Source organism: Melospiza melodia, chromosome 17, assembly GCF_035770615.1.
Source record: "Melospiza melodia melodia isolate bMelMel2 chromosome 17, bMelMel2.pri, whole genome shotgun sequence".
Lineage (NCBI taxonomy): Eukaryota > Metazoa > Chordata > Aves > Passeriformes > Passerellidae > Melospiza > Melospiza melodia.
In genome coordinates, this window is record NC_086210.1 from 6,549,297 (window position 1) to 6,571,344 (window position 22,048).

At 52.5% G+C, this 22,048-nt stretch overlaps 1 non-coding gene and 1 pseudogene across 1 annotated transcript; both read left to right on the top strand.

Moving 5' to 3' along the window:
* The first annotated feature begins 12,968 nt into the window (after positions 1-12,968).
* Positions 12,969-13,121, top strand: LOC134426059 (5.8S ribosomal RNA). Its single transcript, XR_010029856.1, has one exon. It is a non-coding gene; the product is annotated as a 5.8S ribosomal RNA (ribosomal RNA).
* Positions 13,122-14,015: 894 nt separating this feature from the next.
* LOC134426184 (28S ribosomal RNA) lies at positions 14,016-21,445 on the top strand (annotated as a pseudogene).
* Positions 21,446-22,048: the final 603 nt, after the last annotated feature.

Consider the following 22,048-nt stretch of genomic DNA (forward strand, 5'->3'; position numbering starts at 1 on the left):
GAAAACAGAAAGTCCCAAGGAGCAGACAGCCCAGGGAAATGGAGTGCGAGAAAGAGGGAGAGCAGAGCACAGCAGTGAGTTGTGCCCTGAGCAGACCTTTCCTCACTCTTGAGCAGTCCCTGTTTCTGCCTTCACCTCGTCCCTGCTGCTCTGATGGATGTGCTCAGAAGGGACAGGCAGCTTTGTTGGAAGGGTCAGCAGGGCCCTGCTTTCTGCAGCCAGCTGTGCAGAAGAGGATATTTGGGAAACTTCCCAGTCTGACCCTTCCCAAGGCTCTCTGGCCATCACACTCCAGCCACCAGAGGTGTTCAGTGTTGGGAGGAGCCCCTCCACAGCAGTGGCTGCAGTGCCCCAATGGGCCCTGCTGGACTCCCCACACCCAGCCCCTGTGTCCTCCCTGGTTCCAGCCCAGGCTTCCCAGAGCAGTCTCAGCTGTCTGATTCCATAAAGCCATTTATTCCCAGTGCAGTGACACAGGAACAGCCTGAGCTGTTCCCCCAGCAAGGGAGCCCCTCAGTTTTATCCCCTCAGTCTGCATGCCCAAGGCTCGAGTCTGGCTCTTCCTCCCGGGCCCTCAGCTCCTGCTGGGTCTCTCGGTGTCCCTTCCCCAGCGGTGCCACCACTCTTGGTGCCCTTTGTTGGGCTCTGTTGGCCATTCATGAGCTCCTGTCTCGGGCTCCCACCTGGAGCTCAGCTTGCATCAGGCACTGCAGCTGCCCCAGCCACCTGCACCAGGTGTGTTCACAGGCACGAGAGGGGAGAGTGGGAGTGAGGTGATTTCAGTTTTGTCTTTGTTACCCAGCTTGCTGCTCTATTGGGAATTGCTGAAAAAGCAAAGCAATCGTCCCCAAGTGGAGTCTGGTTTGCCCATGGTGGCAGCTGGAGAGGGATGTCCCAAGCTTTATGTGAGCTCTTCAGTTGTATTTTTTCCTCCTGTCCAGTTGAGGAGGGGGAGTGAGAGAAGTTTGATGGGCATTTGGCAGCCAGCCTGTAAATATTCTCAGTTCAGTCAAAGAATGAACAGAGACAATTCCTCACAAACTGAACCTAACAATCCTAGAAAAAAAAAATATCAAACAATTATTATCTCTCTTTCTATAACCATTGTTTATAAAAATGGTTTGCTAGAGTGTACTAATCATAATGCATCACTAGTGTGAGAGGTTTTCACCTTAAGACCAATCAGGTCTTAGGTCCACTACTGTTCCTATATGAACTGTATATTTCTTAATACTATACACGAATAATAAAGTGTCTTTCATGCGTTCTGCATCATGGAATGAGTGGTAATTACTCTCTGGTCGGGACACTTCCTGCGTCGACTCCAGCCAAGGTCACTTGTCCTTTCACCATAGATTTCTTCATAGCTGGTCAGGATAACCTCCAGGATTTGAGTCTGAAGAAATGGAAAATGGTCCCTTGCCTCTGAGGAAAATATGACTGGGGTTGAACACCAGGTTCTGCACTCTGCAAAAGCAGAAGGTCTTAATTTTTACCAAGGAAGATAAAGTGTGCGTCTGTGAGAATTCTCAGAGCTCCAGGGCAGACAAGATGGGTTAGGGACCAGCTGGGAGTGCAACAGAACATCTTATCAACTGCCTTATCTTCTCTAGTGCTGAGATGTTGCTCACCACAGAGATTTTGCCCCTCTTTTCCCTTGCATTGCAGAGTGAACCTAGAGAAAATGATACGGGAGACCAGAAGCAAGGACTGAATATCTTGGAAGGAGCTGTATTCTGTTTGGACAGTGATGGAAAGGAAAATCAGTAAATTAAAAAACCCTGAGTAAATCAGAGGTTTGAGTAGTATATTTTGAGGGATATATGTGTCACAAAAAAGCTCTTAAATGCATTTTTTAAAACCTAAGGGGAAATATCATAGTTAAGCTTCCTCTTTTTCATTTTTCTTTTTGTTTTCAGGTGAACCTAATGGCCACAAAAAAAGACAGTTCTTGGCAGCATGACCAAGGAGGCCAATTTGAGTCCATAAGTAAGTGTGGACTCATGGCTCCCATTGCTCTTGCCTGTGCCCATCCTTGGGAACCTTGGATGGGATGTGTTATCCCTGGGAGAAGTGAGGCCAATGGAGATCTCTCCCCTGAGCACGTTGCCTGCAGAACCCCTTCCAGAGCCCAGCTGAAGGCCTGGCCTTTGGGCTGGGATCAATTTGGTCAGAGGGGTGACCTCCTTTGACCAGGGACACATCCTACTCTAGCGGGGGATGTTGCTGAGCAGGGCTTTGAGGGTCAGGCTGAAATGAATGTGCCAAGGGACAGTGAAGGGGCCTGGGAGGTTCCTCTCCACTCCTGGTGTGTGGCAGAAGAGTCTCACCCTCTCGTCGGTGTCTGTCCTCTGGTGGGACTGAGGCACCTGTGTGGTGCCCGAGTGCTGTGGCAGCTGAGGCAGCTCCCTGGCCCAGGAGAGCCTCAGTGGGCCTGAGGGTCAGGAACTCCCCAGCACTGCATGGGGCTCCTGGGCCAGCTGTGGGATGTGTTCTGCCCCAGAACCTGCTCAGTGCAGCCCTGGAGTTCCTTGGGGAAAGGTCCTTGTTAAATATCCTGTCTTTGATTTTATTTTCATGTGCACCTGATGTCCAGTGTCTGTGGCTGCTGGCTGTCTGGCTCAGAAAGGTGTAGAAGCACTATTCAAAGAGCTAAGTAAGTGTGCTGGATCCCATTGCTCTTGTCTGTGGCCATCCTGGGAACCCTTGGGATGGAATGGGATGGGATGTTATCCCTGGGAGAAGTGAGGCCAATGGAGGTCTCTCCCCTGAGCACATTGCCTGCAGAACCCCTTCCAGAGCCCAGCAGAAGGCCTGGCCTTTGGGCTGGGATCAGTTTGGTCAGAGGGGTGACCTTCTTTGCCCAGAGACATGTTCTACTCTAGCAGAGGTGTTCCTCACAGTTGGTAATGGTTTCAAAGACACAGCACATCCCTTCTGGGATTTCCTTTCCTTTCTTTGAGCACTAAAGGAGGAATCTTGCCCTGGGCTTAGATACAGGAACAAAAGGCAGAAGCCTTTCTGTGCAGGTGAGTGCCAGTCCTTGCCCACACTCCCTGGAAACGGAACCCTGCCAAGCAGGAAGGAGATCCAGAGCTCTGTCCTGCATGAGGGCCCAGTGCAGTCAGATTGAGCAATCCCACCTGTCCATAATTTCCCATTTCCAAAGGCCTCCAGCCAGTCCTTTGTTACATTGCCCATCCCCATGCAGATGCCCAGGATGCCAGGGTGCAGAGATGTCCCAGCAGGGGGTTTTCCCAGCACAAGCAGAAGGAGAGGAAACAAAAAACCAACCTGTAGAAGACCTAAGAAGAGACCTGTGGGAACCCAGAACATCCCTCTGGCAGTCCAGGATGGCCAGGACCCATGCCAGGGGGCTCAGAAGCCCTGCCACGGAGCCCAAAACACCAGTGGGTTTGATTATGACCCGTAGAGCAAATTACAAACCTTATATGAAGATCAGCAGGCCACAACAGTTTAGGTAGAATATTAGTGAAGTTATCACAGGGTGGAAAAGTAGATTTTGGGGTTTTTGGTATGGGGGTTCAGGAGGCAAGATGGAGGGAACTGGGTGTGTCCAGCCTTTCTCCTTCTTCTTCTTGGCCTTCATCTTCTGCTGTGATGTTGGCACTTACTGATTGGTTTAGAGTAGAAGTTCACTGTCTAACATAGGTGATAGGTATTGGAAAGTAATTGTAAACATTGTACACGCAGTTTTTAGTATAAAGACATAACACCGCCCCGGGGGCGGGCAGAGTGCCTCAGACTGTCCTGCTGAGCTGACCTCGGCAGGGCAGGAGAAAATTTTTTTATAGATAAGATAAAATAAACAACCTTGAGGCTGAGAAATGAAGAGCCCTGACTCGTTCTTCAAGTGCCGGGCTGGGAAAAGAGACTTTGAACTTTTCTTGGGGTCACTCTGAGCAGCAAGAGACCCTGAGACATTGGCGTCCCTGGTGGGCTCCAAGAGGGCACCCAGGTGGGCTCTTGGCAAGCAGCCACGCCACAGCCATCAGCTGTTGAAACCCAGCCCGAGAAGGAAAGGAAACAGGCACTCTCAAGGGAAAAATCCAGAAAGAGCATCTCGACCTCTGCTGAGAAGATTCATTTCAAGCTCGACCTGGAAAGAGGAGGACCAGAAGCACGCCTGGAAACCCTCACCTGCGAGCTGCTGGACGGTGACCAGGGCAAACTCCGGACTGACCTTGCAGATGATTCAGCTTTTGGTAAGAAAAGTCAAAATTGAGAACATGGGGGAGACATGTTCCCAGGAACAACCCAGCATCTTGTCAGCCCTACAGGGCATGGCAGCCACACACCCTGTGAAAATCTCTGAAAAAAGATAAACGACCTTGAAGCTTTTATCCCCAGCAAGGGTAATGTTAGAGGCAATTTCGTGGAATTCCGCGGGGGCTGCCAGCTATCAGCAGGCAGCAGTATTCTCTCGAGGATGGGGGAAGTCATCCTGCCATCAGCAGGCGGCAGTTGCCCTCACCGACCAGGGAGGGGCAAAGGTAATCCCCAGCAAACAGGTGTGGGAGGAATTGGCATCATCTCCACAGTGCCCAGGGTCCCATGGGTCCCCAGAACGCCCAGAACTCTCAGGGGGAGGAGGGCGGAGGGGGTCGGGGAACCCGGGGCAGAGCCGCTTCTCGGCGACTGGCGAACCCGTGCCACGGCGGCGCCGGCCGGCAGCAGCCCGGGGGGGCCGCAGACGCGGCCGTGGGGGCTGCGGAGGCCGGCGGGGGCCCACGGGGGCAGCGGGGCAGTCGCAGGCACAGCAGCGGCGGAGGCGATAGCGCGCACGGCGGTGCCCGGATCGCAGCAGCGGGCGGTCGGCAGCGTGCAGGGCACGGCCGGCGGCTGCGGGGGCAGCGCCGAGCGGGGCCGGGCCGGGCGGAGCGCGGGAGCGGGAGGCGCAGGGCTGGCGGCGCTGGCGGGCGCATGCGCCATGGCGGCGGCGGCGGTTTCACGCAGGGGGTGCCAAAGCCGCGCGCGAAGGGCAGAACCCGCGCGACTGCGATGGCGGCGGGCGGCGGCACCCGGGGAACGCGCACGGGCCGCGGCAGCCGCGCCGGGCGGGACTGAGGCGGACGGGACGGGACGGCTGCAGCGTCCCTGCGACCGCCACGGAGCGCGGCAGGCGCCCGCTGATGACGCACAAACCCGGCAGTCGGAGCGGGGCGGGTTTTTCCCCAGTGCGCAGACGCGGCACGGACGCGGCCGAGCGGGGACCGGAGCCAGAACGGGACCGGGGCAGCGCCGGTGTCGGTCACGGGCACAGGGGGCGTTCCCCAGACCGCGCCTGCGCCGAGAGAAGCGCCGGGGAGGCGCGGTCGGGGCGGGGGCATCCGCACTCCCGTGAGGGCACCGGCAGAGAGCGGGCGCGGTCTGGGTGCAGAGGGTGCCCGAGGGACCGGCCCTGCTCCGGTCCCACGGCAGCGGGCACGCAGCCGGCCCCGGCAGCCAGCACACAGTTTCAGCCTCCATCAAAATCTCAAGCTGGAGATTTTTCGCGGGTGCAGCGCATGTTGTGTGAGGCACACCGAATTCCTCAACAGTCCAGTCCCACAGAAGTGACGGAAACAGCATTTACCAGATGATCAGGCTTCAGATGCAAAAGATGGACATGTAAAAAAGCTGTCCAAAATCAGAGTAAAGTGAGAAAGCACCCAGGTTTTTTCCCAAGATACAGAAAAAGGGGAAACCAGTGCAAATCAGTGGTATTCCAAATATGATATAAATGGAAATCTTCTGTTGTGCAAAATGCCTCTTAGGAAGGGAAACCACTGTAGAAAGATAGAATTATTAGCAATGATTCAATTACATGAAATGTCTCTGAAGACAGAGCATTTGAGAAATATCAATCAGATCCTATCTGTGGGGTCACCAGCTGATTCTCCAATGATTCACAGTTTTGTTGGTATGGAGTTTGTAACCTTTGTTATTTTTGGATTTTATAGGTGATACTGATAAATAAGGATTGTTATTAATGCTATATGAATACTTTAAAAAAGTTGTCATAACCCCTTCAAATACTTCCTGTTGATAAGTTGATTATATAATGAGAATTTTCAGAATTTATTATAAGAATTATGATCAAGATATTGTTGTAATATTTACAGCCAGCTTTCATGTGTTTCACTGTCTCTTTGCATGATCATCTACAAGACACGTGTCTCTTCAGAATCTTGTCTTTTTGTTTCTTAACTACTCATGTTTTTTAGGTTTCCTTTAAATCCAGATTGCCAGTTTTGTGGTTTTCTTCAGCTATTATTTCTTCAGTTATTATAGAGTACTTCAGCCGAGAATTCAAGAGGTTTGCTGTGTTTGAAGAATTTCTCTCCTGACAGAAGTTTCGGAGGGATTCAATTCTTTAATAGTTTGATTGATCTTAAATTGTAAGGTTTCCTATTCATAATTGCTGTTTTTAACAGTCTTGTTTTAAAATGTATTAAGTGATGTCCATCAATTAGAGTTTGAACTCTGGCCAAGGTCTAGCTCTGCTTGAATGGAATGATTGACAATCAACCCAGATGTTTTCTGCATCAAAAAGTATTCAAGTCGTTTTGGCTTGGCAATTTGACCATGTATGATAGCTGAGCCTGTTTTCAAAGGGAGTTTGGAGAAACATGAATCCAGACATGAGTTCTCCAGTTCTCTGTTGTTTCAAGGTTCATCAGCTGTCGCAGACTCTGGGATGACAGTTCAGTGTTGCAGTGATTGATAACTGTATGACTGCAGATGTGTTATTGGTTATGTGTATTATCTGATTGATTTCTAATCGTTATCTTACATTTCCCTATGCAATATTGCATAGAGACTGAAACAGAACAGACCAATGTTTTATTTTCATATATGCAAAAAGCCAATCATATAATGTGCATTTTTCACAGTGCTGGTAGCACGTAGCTGCGACCCAGCTTTGTCTCCCCTTCCCAGGGAAGTCCTGCTCCATGACCTTTATCTGCCTCCCCAGCAGCTCAGTGGTAGGAAAAGCCACTTGAAGGGGCTGATGGATTCTCCCTCAGTTTTTTGCCAGAGGCTTTGAGCCAGGAGGTTCCCTGGAGGGACGCTGGCTCTGGAAACCTCTCCTGAGCTTGCAGGTGTGGAGTAAAACTCCCTGCTGGGCCAGTGAACAACAAGTTATCCTCTGATCCATCTGGGACCCCCATGGCTTGGGGTCAGCCCTTGCTGGGGAGCTGCTGCTTGGGAGAAATAGCCACTCCCTTTTCATAAGTTTAGAAAGGTTTATTAAACCTTATCAAAAATGCAACAGAAGACTGAATAGAGAAAATGTTATGGCGCCAGGAGCAAAGGATTTTCCCCACCATGTGCTCTCCCACACAATGGAGTTTTTGCCTTTTAACCCTTTAGCCCCTCCCAAAATTCTGTCCATTGACTCCTTCTTCAGTGTCCAGTGGTAGAATTTACTTCCTCAAATCTTGATTGGAGGTCAAATGTCACTGTAGTGACAAGGTGACCCTCCCACATATCCCAACCCCAGGTGTCCCTTGATAACAACTGAGGGGGTAAAAGAAATTTTTCTTAACTTCTATACATGGTATTTGTCTGTTAATTGTGAGAGTCAATCATTGTGGCATTCACATTCTCTGAATGGAGAGACATAATTCTCTCTCAAGGTTTCTTTTCCTGGAGAAGCACAGGGAAAAGCAAGAAAAAAATTCGTATCTCCATCATGTGGAAAGTGTTAGGAAGATTATTTACCTGAAGTGATTTGTCAGTTGGATTCTGCTGAGGATTGTTTTGTTTCCTTGGCCAATTGGAAAAAGCTTTGTCCTGGCTGTCTGGAGACAGTCACAAGTTTTCTTTAGTATTCTTTAGTATTCTCTAGTATTCTTTGTAGTATAGTATGCTTCTTTAATATAGTGTAGTACAATGTAATATAATTTAGTTTAATAAAGCAACTGTTCAGCCTTGTGAATCAATGGAGTCAGCTGCCAATCATTCCCTGCAATGGGGCATCCTGCTTTTTGATAAATCATCGCATTACTCATCTCTCACACTGCAGCTCCTCCCCAAGTGCTTTGCTCTCCTGCACTCACACTTCTCTCTGCCAATCTGTGGCTTATTAAACAGTCTGCTGGCTTTGTCTCTCCTGTGGGTGCAGGCAGCGTAGATTCCTGCAGACACGGAGAGAGCTGTGGCTGGAAAAGTTAATGGAGGGGAAAGAAACAGGGAAGAAGAAGGGCTCTTGTGAAGATCACACTGCCCTCCTGAGGCTCCTGGGGGAGAAGGCAAAGTTGCACCAAGACCCCATGCTGTTCTCTGATGACATTTTTTTCATTGAGCCAATGGTAAGTGATAGGTGAAAACCTCATTTTCCTCCTCTTCTTCGTCCTCATCCTCCTCATCCTACTCCCCCTCTTCCTCCTCCCACCCACTCTACCCCCGGCTGCGGTCACTGGGCAGATTGTCAGCTGGCTCGAAGTGCTGGGAGGGAGGACATTGAGTTTCTGGTGCACCTGCAGAGCTCGCCTAAAAATGCCAAATGCTAAAAGCATTTCTGCCCTGGAGGCTCATGGCAGGGTTGGGAGCCTGACAAAGCCATGCTGTGCTGCCAGGGCTTGAGCTCAAGGGCACTCTGTGCGTGTCCTTGCAGTGTCCACAGGGAGCAGTTCTTGTAGGCAGGGGCTCCCCCCACATATGAGGTTCAGCAGAGGCTGTTGGAGCACTGCCAGCTCACACACTGACCTGAAGCTTGCAATGGTTTGCTGGGAAAGTGAGGCCAAATTCAGCCTACGGCTAATCATAGAAATACCAATCCCCTCCTGTAACCACGCCTTGCACTATTTCTGAGTGTCCCTTCCAGTGTCCTCTGTGAGCCTGGACACAAGGGTGGAAGGTTGAAATGGGCCTTTGGAGTTGTCCTGCACACAGGGACAGAAAACCTTTTCCTTTTCTGTTTCTGCAAGCAAACCACCACGTCCTCATATCAACCAGAGTCCTGATTCTGAGTACTGGCATTGTGAGAGACAATGAATGCCTGATGTCTGCACAGTGCAACATCCCTTCTCATCTTGGAGTAAACCCTAGAATAATGCCAGCCTCTGCTTTCTTTCAATACAGGTTAAACTAATATTTTTATTTCTAAGGTTCTGGTTCCGGGCAAATTTGGGAGAGAACCCCCCAAAGGGGCTCCTCTCGGAAAGCAGATTCAATCGGCCCCTACCCCCAACCGGTCCTGGAGAAAAGACCTCCTTGAAGTGGAAAAAACCTGTTTATTAAACAATAAACCCTAAACAGTATTAATCAATAAAACCCCTTGCTGCTCCAAAAGAGATGACAAACTGAGAAAGTCCCTCCCTGGGTTGCAGCTCAGCTCACTCAGTCTCTGATCAGTCCCTCTGGTGCTGGAAATGTCACAGGCCAGGCCCAGCCCAGTGGCCACAGGTGGAGCTGTCGGTGCTCTTCTGGTGTTCAGTCCAGAGCAGTTTTGAACAGGTCCAAAGAAAAGGGAAAAAAACCCCACAGTCCAGGGAACTTCTTTGCCTCAGCAAGCTAAATTAACTAAAAGCAAAGGAGAGCTCTGTCCCGCTGTCTGTCCATCCACAGACAATGCAGTCCAGGAGCAGGAATGTGGAGGAGTGAGTGCAGTGTCTGAAAACAAACTGCTGCTTCTTCTCTCCCCCCTTCACTCTCTGCAACAAGTCTTAAAGGTGCAAAACTTATTATTCAGCATAAACAGAACAAGACGATTTGGGATAAAAGCATCATATAGTCGACCCAAGACAGGCATCATGTTCTCTTCTTCTTGTGAAGAGCCACCAGTGCACAGTGGCAGTTGCATCCCACTGTAGCTGACAGCAGCATGATGTGACCAAGAGCCTTTGTCAGAGCAGCAGGAATAGTGTGGAGAGGGGGAGCTGAACAGCTGAGCATTGAGAGCTTCCAGCGCTGTGTTGAGCTGGGTTTGGAGTGTTTCCTTGGGCTCCTTGTGTTGTTCACTCATTACTAATGCTCTAAACAGAGGCTTACAGAAGTGTGGTTGAAAACAAGAAATGTGAAGTTTGCAGAGCAATGTTTTGCTGTCTCTTTCTGCTGTAGGAGGGAGAAATTGGGCCAAATTGTTTGGCCAAATTCAAGGTGACCTTCAGACCCCTGGAAGCACTGGAGAATGGAAGTGTGGCTTACTGCAGCATCTCAGGTACAGCTCCTTTGCCCTGCTTCTCTCCCCCTCAGTGAAGCCATGGTGCCAGCCTGAGCCCACGGGGCTCCCATGGAAGTGCTGGGAAGAGTCCCTGGTCAGCAGGGCAGTGCTGGCACATCCCCCCTGGCCCTGCAGCTCCCAGGGAGTCTCCTGTGCCAGGCCAGGGCTCAGAATGCTGTGTGTGCCTGACTGATCCCAGAACAGCTCAGGCAGTGCAGGGAGAGGTTTTCATGCCATGGCTTTGTCAGCATTCCCCCAAAGGCCAGAGAGCTGCAGAGCAGAACAGCTTTAGTGAACAAGCACTCAGCCCCTGCAGGCCCCTGGCCTCCAGGATGATGGGTCCATTTGACATGGATCCATCATCAGGCAGCAGGAGCTGAGTTACAAATGTGTTCCCTGAGCCTGGATCACCTCCCAGTGCCCAGACAGCAGCAGAGCAGAGGTGTTTGAGCCCCCCTGAGCCCAGGGTGTTGGTAGAAGGAGCGGCCTTGGCCAGCACTTGCCTCTCTCCCTTTGTGGGAATTGAGCCCTTGCAGCTCTGTCTGTGGAAATAGAACACAGTGCTGAGTGTCAGGAGTTGGGGACTTTGGCAACGAAGTCCTGTGTTCCTGGGCCAGGTAGTTTGGTAATTGCCAAACTCTGTAGGAGCTCTGTGCCTTCACTGAATGATTTCAAAGCTCCTCTAAGTGCATGGGAAGGAAAGCATAGAACCAGAGTATGTTAAGGATGGAATGGACTTAAAGGCCTCTGGGCAGGAACACCTCCCCCTAGAGCAGGTAGCTCCAAGCCCCATCCAGCCTGGCTTGGAACACTTTCAGGGCTGGAACCTCCACAACAGCCCTGGGGAACCTGCTCCAGTGTCTCACCACCCTCAGAGTAAAAAATTTCTTCCTAATATCTAAGCTAAATTTCCTTTCTTTCAATTTATACCTGTAACTCCTTGGCCTGTCACTACAAGGCAGCAGAGATGTTTTAAACTCAGCAGACTGGTGGCTGAAATTGGAAAGCAGCCCAAGGAATGGGTTAGAAATTAGAAGTCAGCCCCAAGGCTGAGGGAAGAGGAGGGTCCATATCCTCTCCTGCAGCATCAGGAGCTGGTTGCATCCAGCTCAGAGTCAGGGTCTAGCACTGAGGCAGCCTGGAAAATCCAGTATAACAGAGGGAATGATTGTAGTGCAATAGACATCTCTCCCCAGGCTGTGAGAGCAGGCTGCCCCTGCACCTCTCAGGGGAAGGCCAAGGACCCTTGGTAGAATTCAGCTCTCCTACTCTGAACCTTGGGAACATTTCTATCGACACCCCCCACATCTATGACGTGAGCAGAAGGCTTGGGGTGGATCCTGATGGCTCCTGAGGCAGAGCAAGCCTGGTGGAAGTGTGGAATTGCTGCCGACCTGGGCAGTTGTGAGCAGGGAATATTTGATCTACTGGTGAAATCTGGGAGGGTCTGAAAGGTGTGTCTGTTGTTCATGAAGCCCCAGTTCCTTCTTTGGGAATCAGCTGGGAGGCTTGCTGCAAAACAACCCCTTGGCATATGAAACGAAGCCTGGGTCAAAAAGGGATGTTCAGAGGCTTTTGTGGCAGTGCCAGACACAAGGCACCTTTGGACTGGGCTGTTCAGAAGCAGCTGGAACAAACTGGCTGCCTTTGAGCTTCAGTCAACTGCAGACAGCTTCCAGTCAAGTGTCTCCTGCTTATTGCTGCAGGTCACAGGAAAGCCATCCAGCCTCCTGGCTCAGTGCTGGCCCTTGCAAAGGGCTTGGGAGTTCTTTCCCTTGCTGACCAGTCCCTCACCACACTTCAGCCTTGGTGCATCTCTGGCTCTAGAAAGAGAAAAGTGTTCCTGGGAATAAAGCAAAGCATTTTTCTACCTATTTGTCTCCTCCCCAATAGTGTCAAGTTTGCAACAAAATCCAAAGAGAGAGCAGCTGAAAGAGGTAGAAGATGAGGCACTACATCATGCCAGACACTTCCAAAAGCTTGGCTGTGGGAGGCAAAGACATGCTGAGTTTTCTTACCAAAAGATGATGCTGTCTATACATTTTGATGCTGATGCCTCATAATCAATGTATTGTTTTCATGACATGGGAAAAGGTGAATGAGTAGATGGTGCTGTTGGAGCTGTGCTCACTGGGGCAGCAGCAGCTCTGGGGTGATTGACTACGCAGCTGCAATCAGCCCACGTTGCTCTCAGGGCCAGGTCTGAATGAACTTGGTGATGCTGATCAGAGGTGCACAGCTCTGTGTCCATGGGATAACCCCAGGGTTGTGGACTCCAGTTCTGTGGAGTTGCCGCTGCTTTGCATGAAAATTTCAAGGCAGAACTTGTCCTGTTGTATTTTTTTGCCATTCAAAGCATCGTCTGCTATTTCTGGGTATTAATTGCGTCATTAGACAGTAACTCACAAGAAGGGAAGATTCCACATGTATTTCCATTTTGCTTTCTTGCTGCTGCAGGTGAAACTGATTAACCTAGGAGATATTGATGCTCCCTTCACCTATAGCCCTTCAACTGCCAACGTGGGCTTCTGCTTCAAGTTTGCACCTGAGGATGGCATCATTGCACCAGGTGTGACCCAGACTGCTCAGATCTCCTTCAGTGCCACCATAGTGTGGAGGTTTGAGGAAGAATTCCAGTTCAGTGTGGCTGGATCTCCTATGTCTGCACTCCTGACTATCAAGTAAGGACGGTCAAAGCCAGGCACACGCCCGCACATCCTCAGCACAAGAGAAAGGGGCACCCCATGTGAGCGGTCCCAGCCCCTCCACGGGTGCAGGATTGGTGCCAAAGCCAGACAACCCTTAGTGGTGGATCACTCGGCTCGTACGTTAATGAAGAATGCAGCTATCTGCAAGAATTAATGTGAATTGCAGGACACATTGGTCATCCACAATTTGAACACACTTGTGGCCCCATGTTCCTCCCAGGGCTACGCCCGTCTGAGCGTTGCTTGACGATCAGTCGCCATCCAGCGGCCACCACGGTGGTGCGGCTGGGGTTGCCTCACAGGCCAGTTGACTGTGGTCAGCGGCGGTGGTGATGGTGGCTCACTGGTGCCCGGAGGGAAGGCGGTCAGGGGTTTGGCAAGGGATGCGTTTCCCTCGGCAGCCTCAATGTTTTCGCTGTGACCCAGCAGGCGTCATAATCGTCATGGCCGTCATCGTCACTGTTGCCGCGCAGGGCTTTCATCCCCCTATATGCAGACTCAGGGACTGCTCCGTAGTTCCCCACTCCTGGAGTGAGCCACTGGGGCAGAGTTTGTCCTTGCAGGGCCCGTACCGCGGTACGGTGGTGGTGGCAGCTGAGGAGAGTAAGAGACAGTGTTGAAAGCACCGCCATGGGCCGAGAGAAGGGAGAGGGCAAGAGGGAGATGAGGCGCAGGCCTCGCCCCCAGCCTCCCCCCCGCGCGGGCGGCTGTCTGCAGGTGGGTACTGCAGGGGTACTGTGCCACTGCGCGTGCACATGAGGCGAGAGCGCTGGGGACAGATGTTCCGACCCCCTCCTCCCTTCACCTGCCCTCCTCCTCTTCTGTTGTGGTCTCAGGGCGCAAATAGCACCATGGCTTTTCTCTCTCTCTCCACCAAGGCCATCACGTGCCGCCACTCGGCTGGTCCCCCATCAGGGCTGTCTCTGCCACACTCCCTTTTCGGTTCTCATCTCCGGGATGGGACACTCTGTCTCCGCTTCTCTCCCTCTGGCTTTGTTTTCCCCTGGCACGTGGGCGCCAGTGGGGGAGGAAGGTGAGGGTAGTAGGTGGGAGAAGCTGGCTGGCTGTTGGCCTGTTGGCATTCTGCTTCTTTAGGAGCTGTATGGGCCAGGAGGTGTGGCCAAGCTTTGGCCTTGCGACCTCAGATCAGACGTGGCAACCCGCTGAATTTAAGCATATTAGTCAGCCACGGAAAAGAAACTAACGAGGATTCCCTCAGTAATGGTGAATGAAGCGGAAAAGCCCAGCGCCGAATCCCTGCCCCACAGTGGGGTGCGGAACATGTGGCGTACAGAAGCCCCAATCCCTGGCGGCGCTCTCGGGGGACCCAAGTCCTTGTGATTGAGGCCGCAGTCTGCGGATGGTGTGAGGCCAGTAGCGGCCCCCGGCACGCCAGGCCCGGGGCTTCTCGGAGTTGGGTTGCTTCGGAGTGCAGCCCAAAGCGGGTGGTAAACTCCATCTAAGGCTAAATACTGGCATGAGACCAATAGCCAACAAGTACCGTAAGGGAAAGTTGAAAAGAACTTTGAAGAGAGAGTTCAAGACGGCGTGAAACCGTTAAGAGGTAAACGGGTGGGGCCCATGCAGTCCGCCCAGAGGATTCAACCGGGCGAGTTGCGGTCGGCATGGGTTCAGCGGAACCTCACCTCTGCCTCCCTTCTGTCCCCTGGGCGAACCCCGTCTGCGGGGGCGGGCTGGGGGATGCAGGCTGGTGCGGGCACTGCTGCCCAGCCGGCAGCTGGCCCTGGCCGGGCACATTTCCTCTGCAATGGTGCGCCACGTCCGGCTCCAGGTTGGCTGGGAAGGCCTCCGACGGGCAGGTGTTCCAGTGCCGCACGAGCAGCAGCAGGTGTTACAGCCCTCGGGCATCAGGTCTCGCCAAATCCCGGGGCCGAGGGAAAGGACTGCTGCCGCGCCCTCCTCCCCCCACATCGGCGGTGCTGTGGTGGGGGGCATCGTTTCCCTGCCTCTCACAAGGGTGGGGGGGGGCGGCATCATCACAGCACGGCGTTTCGCGCAGGGGTGTGGGGGCTGGGCCTGCCAGTCCCTGGCACCACTGTCAACCGGGGCAGACTGTCCTCAGTGCGCCCTGACCGCGCAGCGCCGCTGGGCCAGGCTCACGGGCCGCGCTGGGGCGCCCGGAGTCCGCAGCAATGTCGGCTACCCAGCCAACCCGTCTTGAAACACGGACCAAGGAGTCTAGCACGTGCGCGAGTCAGGGGCCGTTGTCGAAAGCCCGTGGCGCAATGAAGGTGAGGGCCGGCGCGCGCCGGCTGAGGTGGGATCCCGGGTGCGTGTCGCGCCTGGCAGCCCCGGGTGTACCACCGGCCCGTCTTGCCTGCCGCCCCCTCGTGGGGCCGGGGAGGTGGAGCGTGAGCGTCCGTGCTAGGACCCGAAAGATGGTGAACTATGCCTGGGCAGGGCAAAGCCAGAGGAAACTCTGGTTGAGGTCTGTAGCAGTCCTGACATGCAAATCGGTCGTCCGACCCGGGTCTAGGGGCGAAAGACTAATCAAGCCATCTAGTAGCTGGTTCCCTCCGAAGTTTCCCTCAGGATAGCTGGCACTCGGCAATGGGCAGTTTTACCCAGTAAAGTGAATGATTAGAGGTCTTGGGGCCAAAACGATCTCAACCTATTCTCAAACTTTCAATGGGTAAGGGGGCCGGCTCGCTGGCGTGGAGCTGCGCCATGGAATGCGAATGCTCAGTGGGCCACTTTTGGTAAGCAGAACTGGCACTGCGGGATGAACCGAACGCCAGGTTAAGGCGCCCGATGCTGACAGTCATCAGAGCCCAAAAATGGTGTTGGTTGATCTAGACAGCAGGACGGTGGCCATGGAAGTCGGAATCTGCTAAGGAGTGTGTAACAACTCACCTGCCGAATCAACTGGCCCTGAAAATGGATGGCGCTGGAGCGTCGGGCCCATACTCGGCCGTCGCCAGCAGTACGATGCCCGCAGGGGCTAGGCTGCAACAAGTAGGAGAGCCACTGCGGTGCGCCTCGAAGCCAGGGGCGTGGGCCCAGGTGGAGCTGCTGCAGGTGCAGATCTTGGTGGTAGTAGCAAATATTCAAACGAGAGCTTTGAAGGCCAAAGTGGAGCAGGGTTCCATGTGAACAGCAGTTGAACATGGGTAAGTCGGTCCTAAGCGATAGGCGAGCGCCGTTCCGAAAGGGCAGGTGATGGCCTTTGTTGCCCTCAGCCGATCGAAAGGGAGTCGGGTTCAGATCCCTGAATCCGGAGTGGCGGAGACGGGCGCCGTGAGGCACCCAGTGCGGTGATGCAACCGATCCCAGAGAAGCTGGTGGGAGCCTCAGGGAGAGTTTTCTTTTCTTTGTGAAGGGCTGGGTGCCTTGGAATGGATTCATCCCGAGCGAGGGGCCCTCACCTTGGAAAGCATTGCGGTTCCAGAAGCATCCGGTGAGCTCTCGCTGGCCCGTGAAAATCCGGGGGAGAGGGTGTAAGTCTCGCGCCGGGCCGTACCCATATCCGCAGCAGGTCTCCAAGGTGAACAGCCTCTGGCATGTTGGAACAATGTAGGTAAGGGAAGTTGGCAAGCTGGATCCGTAACTTGGGGATAAGGATTGCCTCTAAGGGCTGGGTCGGTCGGGCTGGGTCGCGAAGCGGGGCTGGGCGCGTGCCGCAGCTGGACGAGGTGCTGCTCGTGGGTGAGTGCGCTCCGCGTGGCCTGCCCGGGCACCGGGGTGTGCACCGCGCAGTGGCGACTCTGGACACATGCCGGGCCCTTCCTGTGGATCGCCCCGGCTGTGGCGGGCGCCGCCTGCTCCCCCCCTCCGCCCACCCTCCGCCTTGCCACAGCCAGCGCCCCAGTGGCGGCCATCATTGTTGCGCACCGCTCTCCCAGCGGTTCCCGCCGGTGGGGTTCCCGCGGTGTGCGGCCAGTGCGCGCGCAGCCGCAGCCAGCGTAGGCTGAGCGGTTGTGCGGGGGAGGGTCCCCGGGGGAGGGTCTCCGGGCCAGCGCCCCGCCTCAGTCAGTGCCTAGCAGCCGGCTTAGAACTGGTGCGGACCAGGGGAATCCGACTGCTTAATTAAAACAAAGCATTGTGAAGGCCTGAGGCGGGTGTTGACGCAATGTAATTTCTGCCCAATGCTCTGAATGTCAAAGTGAAGAAATTCAATGAAGCACAGGTAAACAGCGGGAGTAACTATATTTACTAACTGGGCATAGTCGCGGAAGTCGCACCTCCTCGTGGTCCTGCCGGATACCCTCATGGTAACTGAGTCGACTTCTGCCCCAGTGTGAGAGAGGGCGCATATCAGCCCTCCCTGTCGTTGGACTCACCACCCAATGATAGTTTCACGAATTGCTGAAACAAAAAGGTTGGCACAGTTAGTTCGCTGTTGCACAGAGCCTTGTCCATGGGCTGTTGTTGACACAGTTGGTAGTTTGAGAGAGGGTCAGCTACTATATGCTTCTACTCTCACTTGGACTTGTCACTTTATTGCTTACCAGACGGACAAAATGGCTTTGCGTTATATCTTGACTACCACTCAGACTGACCCATTAGATCTAAGGGTCATTGATGTCAAATTACCATCTATGCCCTGTGTGCCCAGGGAAGAGGGATTCGATCTTGTAAGTTTGGAGTTTTTTAACTCCAGAATTGTTAAAGAAGATGGTGTACATCATGTGGATGTTTGGTAGGGTTTGGGGCAACTCCCTGAGCCCTATGAGATCTCCCCTATGGGGATGGCCCAGGATGAGGCTGAGAGTGCAGTGGGAGGTACCGAAGAGCCCAAAACACCTGAGGCTGAGAGCGCGATGGGAGCTAGTGAAGAGCCCAAAACACCCAAGGCTCCTCACGGGTCTGAAGGTGGTGGTACAACGCCAAGAACACCTGTCGTGTCCATGCCTGACAAACAACCATCTTGTCCTTGTTGTGAGACCTGGTTTACTAGGATGTTGGGGCTGATTGACCATCTCAAAAGGACGCACGGGCAGAGAAAGATCATTTTCAGGTGTTCAAAATGTGGTAAACAAAATATAAAATACCACAGTATCTCCAATCACATCCCGCGCTGCAAGGGGGTGGTGTGTATGGCTCCCACTGGGGAATGGGTCTGTGACGTGTGCCAACGTGGGTTCGCTACTAAGACTGGCCTGGGTCTGCACAAGAGAATAAGACATCCTCTTGTGCGAAATGTGGAGCGGATTGTTGCTTCTCATCCCAAAGAGTCATCGCCCTGAGGGGCCCACAAATGGGTATGGACTAAGGAGGAAGAGGTTCTTCTGGTACAATTGGTGGACAAGTTTTTCCCTCCATATAAGGAGGCGGATAACGCCACATTCGAGGCCTTAATTACTGGAAAAGAGATTGATAAGAACATGCGAGAGATGTGCAAAACCTCTGCTCCCGGGCCAGATGGGATCACTTTGGGTCAGATTATTGCAAAAGGCCCAAAGTTTTCCCAGTTGACTGAGATGTTCAACCTCTGGCTTATCACTGGTACTGTTCCAGATGCGCTGCGGGACTGCAAGACAGTCTTGATACACAAGTCTTTGGATGCAGAGAAGCTTGGTGATATCAATAACTGGAGGCCTATCACTATTGGTTCAGTGGTGATTAGGCTGTTTTCCAGGATTGCTACTGCGAGGCTGTCCAAAGCATGTCCCATCAACCCCCGGCAACGGGGTTTTAGTTGCGCATCAAGTTGTGCTGAAAACCTCAAGTTGTTATGGCTTGTGGTGGAACAGCTAAGTGAGAGCATAAACATCTGGGGGTTGTGTTCGTGGACATTGCTAAGGCATTTGACACCGTCTGTCATCAGCATTTGAGGGTCTGGTCCAGAGAGGGGTGGATCCACACATGATAGAGTTGGTGAGGGAAATGTATCGGGATGTTAAGATGTGCATTTCCATGGGAAGAGAAAGGACAGACCCCATATACATTTGCTCAGGTGTCAAGCAAGGCGACCCCATGTCACCTTTGCTGCTCAGTTTTAGTGATGGACCCCCTTCTATATAAACTCGAGAATGAAGGTGAGGTTTTCCATCATGGGGGCTGGAAATTTACAGCCATGGCATTTGCTGATGACTTGGTGCTGCTGAGTGACTCTTGGGAAGGCATGTGTCATAACATCAAAATTTTGGAGGCCTTTTGCAGTCTAACTGGCCTCAGTACACAGGGGGGAAAATGTCATGGCTTTTACATCAAGCTTACAAGGGACTCATATACTATCAATGATTGTCCCACGTGGGTGATTAATGGATCCCCCTTAACATGATCGACCCAGGGAGCTCAGAAAGGTACGTCAGCACATGGGTTGACCCCTGGACTGGCTTTCCAGATCCTAGACTATCAGAGAAGCTCATGGATTGGCTTCATCAGATTGGTCGTTCGCCTTTAAAACCTCTTCAGAAAGTCGATATACTCAGGACCTATACCATCCCGAGACTGATATATCTGGCTGACCATACCGAAGTTAAGGTGGGCCTGCTTGAATCCCTTGACCAATTAATTCATAACACGGTTAAGGAATGGCTTCATCTTCCCCCCAGTACATGTGATGCGATCTTGTATTCGAGTTTTAAAGATGGCGGTTTAGACCTCATCAAGTTGGCGTTGCTCATTCCAAGTATTCAGGTGTGAAGACTCCATAGATTAGCCCAGTCTTCGGATGAGACTCTTGTGAACTGTCTAAAGGAAGTACATCTGGAACGGTTATTTGGAAAATTGTGGTTGAAAGCGGGGAGGACACAAGAGTCCATCCCATCGATTTGGGAGCCTTTACCATTGGTAGAGTTGGGGGGCGACGATGGAGCCTGGCTGGAATGGGAAGCACCCATCCCTAAGATTCGTTACCCAACACCTTGTAACTGGAGGAAACGAGAATTTCATAAATGGACCCATCTGGTTGCCCAGGGCCATGGGATTGAGCATTTCGAGAATGATGAGATCAGTAATGCCTGGATAGGGCAGTTTAAGGGCATACCTCACTGTAAACTAATCACGGCCCTACAACTCAGAGTGAATGTCTACCCAACAAGAGAATTCCTGGCTAGGGGTAAACAAGAGTATGTTGCTCAATCATGTGGACATTGTGGAGCTAGATTTGAGACCACAGCCCACATTGTCAGAAACTGTGCCATCACTCAAGATGCCAGGATTAAGAGACACAATGCCATCTGTGAAACCCTTAGCGAGGAGGCTAAGAGGGAGTGTTGGACAGTTTTTGAGGAGCCACACCTAAGGGATTATGTAAATTAAGTATTTAAACTGGATTTAATCTTTGTCAAAGGTTCTAAGGCAGTTGTGGTCAATGTGACTGTGAGGTCTGAGCACTCTGATGTCTCATTGAGTGAGGCCGCCTTGGAGAAGGCCAAAAAATATCAGCGCCTTCATACAGAAATTCAGCAACTGACCAATGCTGATGACATTGAATATGTTGGCTTCCCCATGGGAGCCCGTACCAAATGGTTTGGCAATAATAATGAGTTACTGACCGCCCTTGGTCTCTCTAAAACGAGGCTAGAGAGAACTGCATGGGCCCTAGCATCCACCTCCGTTGACATTGTAAATATATTCATTAGCCAAGCTAGATCAATTGTATCTGTGTAAATCCTGGTAAATAAACTAGGCCTCTCCCCTCGACAGGTTCGCTGGACAGTGGAATCGGTATTTGTTTGGGAGGGGTTCATCCGTCATAACCGCGTCTAGCCCATTTTGGGCTATAAATTCCAATTTGGTCATTCAGGTGGACGGGCCACCTTACTTAACCCGGAAAAGGAACATATACAATTTGTATGTGTTTATTAAATAGCCAAATGCCTCGTCATCTAATTAGTGACGTGCATGAATGGATGAACAAGATTCCCACTGTCCCTACCTACTATCCAGCGAAACCACAGCCAAGGGAACGGGTTTGGCGGAATCAGCAGGGAAAGAAGACCCTGTTGAGCTTGACTCTAGTCTGGCGCTGTGAAGAGACATGAGAGGTGTAGAATAAGTGGGAAGCCGGGCACGCGCTCGGCGGTGCGGGGCGACCCACCCGCCGGCGTCCCGGCCATCAGTGAAATACCACTACTCTGATCGTTTTTTCACTTACCCGGTGAGGCGGCGGGGGGCGAACCCCGAGGGGGGCTCTCGCTTCTGGCGCCAAGCGGCTGGCGCGCGCTGGCCGCAACCCGCTCCGGGGACAGCGGCAGGTGGGGAGTTTGACTGGGCCGGTACACCTGTCAAAGCGTAACACAGGTGTCCTAAGGCGAGCTCAGGGAGGACGGAAACCTCCCATGGAGCAGAAGGGCAAAAGCTCGCTTGATCTTGATTTTCAGTACGAATACAGACCATGAAAGCGGGGCCTCACAATCCTTCTGGCTTTTTTGGGTTTTAAGCAGGAGGCTTCAGAAAAGTTACCACAGGGATAACTGGCTTGTGGCGGCCAAGCGTTCATAGTGACATCGCTTTTTGATCCTTCGATGTCGGCTCTTCCTATCATTGTGAAGCAGAATTCACCAAGCGTTGGATTGTTCACCCACTAATAGGGAATCTGAGCTTGGTTTGGACTGTCATGAGACAGGTTAGTTTTACCCTACTGATGATGTACTGTTGCAATAATAATCCTGGGAACCCTTGGGATGGGATGGGATGTGTTATCCCTTAGAGAAGTGAGGCCAATGGAGATCTCTCCCCTGAAAACATTGCCTGCAGAACCCCTTCCAGAGCCCAGCTGAAGGCCTGGCCTTTGGGCTGGGATCAGTTTGGTCAGAGGGGTGACCTCCTTTGACCAGGGACACATCCTACTCTAGTGGGGGATGTTGCTGAGCAGGGCTTTGAGGGTCAGGCTGAAATGAATGTGCCAAGGGACAGTGAAGGGGCCTGGGAGGTTCCTCTCCACTCCTGGTGTGTGGCAGAAGGGTCTCACCCTCTCGTGGGTGGCTGTGCTCTGGTGGGACTGAGGCACCTGTGTGGTGCCCGAGTGCTGTGGCAGCTGAGGCAGCTCCCTGGCCCAGGAGAGCCTCAGTGGGCCCAAGGGTCAGGAACTCCCCAGCACTGCATGGGGCTCCTGGGCCAGCTGTGGGATGTGTTCTGCCCCAGAACCTGCTCAGTGCAGTCCTGGATTTCCTTGGGGAAAGGTCCTTGTTAAATGTCCTGGTTTTCTTTTTTATTTTATTTTCATATCTACTTCAAGTTCAGGATATGTGGTTCATGA